Consider the following 3616-nt stretch of genomic DNA (forward strand, 5'->3'; position numbering starts at 1 on the left):
ATATATATATATATATATATATATATATATATACACACACATAATATATACAAGTCAATCACATTGTTCAGATGTGAACAATAAAATGAACAGAGACTAATCTAAGTGCATGCATATATAACACAACTTCCTTGGCATACTATAAAATAATGTACATCGAAACATACATGAGGAGTGTAGTGTTATTAGCAAGCAAGTAGGTTAACATGTAGATGTTATAGTGTGCTCTCATCACCACCTGTGTTACGAGTGAAACTGGTCTCTTCATTTATTTACTAGACAAGTATACACAAGGAGAGAGAAAACACAGCTTGCAACACTCAACATTAAACAAAAAGACCTATAGAAATTTCATATAAAATCATAAACATGCAATCACCACGTAGTTCTTTATGCAGAGGTTGTAATATTTATTAGATATTAGCGTTTGTTGTTTGAGGTAAAGGTTGAAAGAGAAGGAAGAGGTTGAATAGTGAGTAACTAAGAGTTAGAAAGAGAATAGAGGGTTAAAGAGAGAAAATAGATGGATGGGTGGATGGAGACGAGAAAGATATGTAAACACAAGAAGAAAGAACAAGAACAGTGAAAAGGAGCGAGAGAGAGAGGGAGAAAGAGATTCGGCTACTACAACTACTTCTAATTGAAGTGAGGGTCGCCATGTTGAAATAGTGAATAGGCATCAGCAGGGGCAATGGTAGTGGTGGCAGTAGTAGATATAAGAGAGAAGGAGGGAATGATAGCCAGAGAGGGGAGGGGGTAGACACAAACACAGACATGCACTAACGACAAGCCTCAGCACAAAATATTATGATCAGACAATATTTATTATTACTACTACACATGGACAATTAAATTATTCCTTGTTTGTTATTGGAGTTTATATACCAATGAGAAAATTAATATTCTTTAAACATTATCGTTAGAAACGTTGCATTTTATCATATAATCGAACATTAACGACAGATAGTATATTATACTTAGTTTACGAAACTGAAAAAAACGTGAAATCAGCAATCACTTAAATCTTCAAACATTTCATTATTAAGCATAGGCTAATGTAAATACATTATGTATTTACATTTAATCAACAAAGTGAGTGAGAGAGTATGAGGTGGAGTGAATCATAAAAGACATGTGAGGGAGCGAGTGAGAGAGAGAGTGTAAGATAGAGAAGTTACTGTGTAAATAAATATAAATTATGATCAACGAAACACTTACCGATCTAAAAGGAAAATAGTATCTCGCTGTGAATCTTTGATACAGTTTGGTATCCACGAGGTTAATATTGTATGTAAATGGTCGACAATATAAAATCGGCGTCTAACAAGAGGACTCACTGACTGGGATTAATTGAGGCTGGTCACATGACCTGTCATTTTGAAGGCTTTTATTGATGAGAACTGGTTATTTATAGTACAAAACACGGAACCAACCAATGAAAAGCTTGTACTGAGACTCACAGTTAATACAGGGACCCTGATAGTGCTTTCTCATTGGTCAATCTAGGAATCCCTCCACCTCTCTCCCTTTCTTTAGTTGTTGTTCACTTCTCTCTTTTAGTAGTAGACTGGCTTGTCATGGTTGGTCTTATCCGACACCTACGCGCTCCTCACACCGACTCATTTACACATTGTTTTTATGGTTACTAATCAGTTGTTTTTCATACTATACTTTGTTGATTATTTAGTTTTTCCTCCATCGATGTCTGTTCCTTGCTACAGCATCATTGCCTGCATGAGTAATGAGGAGACCTCTATCTAGCGACATTACTTGCTAGAAGTAGTAGCCAAATCTTCCTCATATCAAACTTTAAGGACATATTAACTAATATAGTGTCCTATATACCCATGAAAACGATCGGTTGGTTGTAGCTGGAATGACTTTGATCATTGGTCTGCTTGAACTATGCTGACCTAGGGCTAAACAAAAACAACACATCGTTGCTTCTTGATAATCTTATTTATTATTAATCATCATAGTTATTATTTTCATCGGCATAACTCATACCTATATTGCTAGCTTCGAAACAGCCAACTCGCCTTTCCCTATAAGTGTAAGTCGTTTCCAGTTTAATGAAATATATCATTCAAACAAAACAGGTTGGCGCTAGTTTCTTCTACATCTGAATAACACACACATACACATAATCGTTCACTGTATGCATACAGAAACATACACGATAAGCATCAAGATATACTCATTAATATTTGAAGAACCAGCGTATCTAAAACTTCGGCTCGTGACATAGATTATACATACATATATACATACAGACATATATATATATATATATGCGTGTGTGTGTGTGTGTGTATTATGTATGTATATAAGAGAGAGAAATGTATGCATGCACGTGAGTGTGTTTGCGATCCTTCGCGGTAATTCTGAATTTTAGTGGTGGGGGTCTTGGTTCTTCGAGAGAAATTACTCAAAGTGAAGACAAATGAAAAACAAAAAAAAAGGCCGATATAGAAAATTAAGTAATTCATTTCCGTCTTGACCACCACTTAAGTTTCCTTTCTCTCTCACGCTCTCACTCTTACTCACTCTATTTCCCTCCACTCCTCCACAGTGCCGAAAACGTAGTTACACCTCCTCACACTACCACCATCCAACCTTATTCACTTATTAGCTCCCACTACTACTTCTCTCTACTTGTGTCTGACACTTTGTCTACTTCTGCCGCCACTTCTGCCGAACACGACTTCCTCACATTTATTCTTCTCCTTCATCTTCTGGTACTTTTCGCCCCTTGTTCAGCTTTCTTGTTCTAGTTCTTGCTAACGTTGTATTTCTAACATGTTCGGCTCTTGTCTAAACACTGTGGCTTCTCTCTTAATCCGTTATTTCGTTAACTTTCCACCTGTTCTACCTCTTCCATTTCTCTCTGACCGCCTTGATCGACTTCTTTCTCTCTCTCTCTCTCAGTCTCTCTCACTCTGTCTTCCCCTCCTCCTCTTTGTCATTTCCCTTCATCCGCTAACTTGTCTTTGAGACAATACATTATAATCTTTTCTCTTAGGCAACAATAGACGAGGGGATTTTACTTACGGTGTTTACTATCGTCCCTCCACCAATCAACTTTTCTTCTTATTTACCTCTTTCTCCCTCTTTCTCTCCTCAGCACAACCTCTAACGCATATATCACTCCAGTTACCTCTTTTAGAATCTGTAATTCTACACCATTTCCACTATTCATACGCATACACACATATACATACGTATCTATCTATCTATCTATCTATCTATCTGTCTGTCTCAATGTATGTATGTACACACACACACATAAATATATACATAGATGCACAGACGCAAACACACACTTGTAAATATGTGTATGTAATGTGTGTATGAACGATTATACATTTGTATGTTTGTCTAAATTTAGAGTCTAAATCAAAAGAAGTTAACGTGGAGCTTGGCGCTTCTTAATACTACTTTGTACATGTAGCGACATCACACACACGCATATATACATACACGCATACGCACACAAACATACGCATATGCACACACACATACACGTACACATAGACATGCACGTAATATGTATGTATATATGTTTGTGTGTGTATTCTGTATATATATATATATATATATATATATATATATATAT

At 36.2% G+C, this 3616-nt stretch overlaps 1 protein-coding gene across 2 annotated transcripts in view; it reads right to left on the reverse strand.

Moving 5' to 3' along the window:
* The window catches only part of LOC106875343 (polycomb complex protein BMI-1-A), a 154939-nt gene extending 153542 nt beyond the window's left edge, over positions 1 to 1397 (reverse strand). For both annotated transcript variants that reach the window (XM_052970202.1, XM_052970201.1), the window contains exon 1: positions 1219 to 1397. The gene's annotated coding sequence lies outside the window, so the exon portion shown is untranslated. The remainder of the gene's footprint in view (positions 1 to 1218) is intronic.
* Between the last annotated feature and the right edge of the window lie 2219 nt (positions 1398 to 3616).

This window comes from Octopus bimaculoides, chromosome 8 (genome assembly GCF_001194135.2).
Source record: "Octopus bimaculoides isolate UCB-OBI-ISO-001 chromosome 8, ASM119413v2, whole genome shotgun sequence".
NCBI classification, from domain to species: domain Eukaryota; kingdom Metazoa; phylum Mollusca; class Cephalopoda; order Octopoda; family Octopodidae; genus Octopus; species Octopus bimaculoides.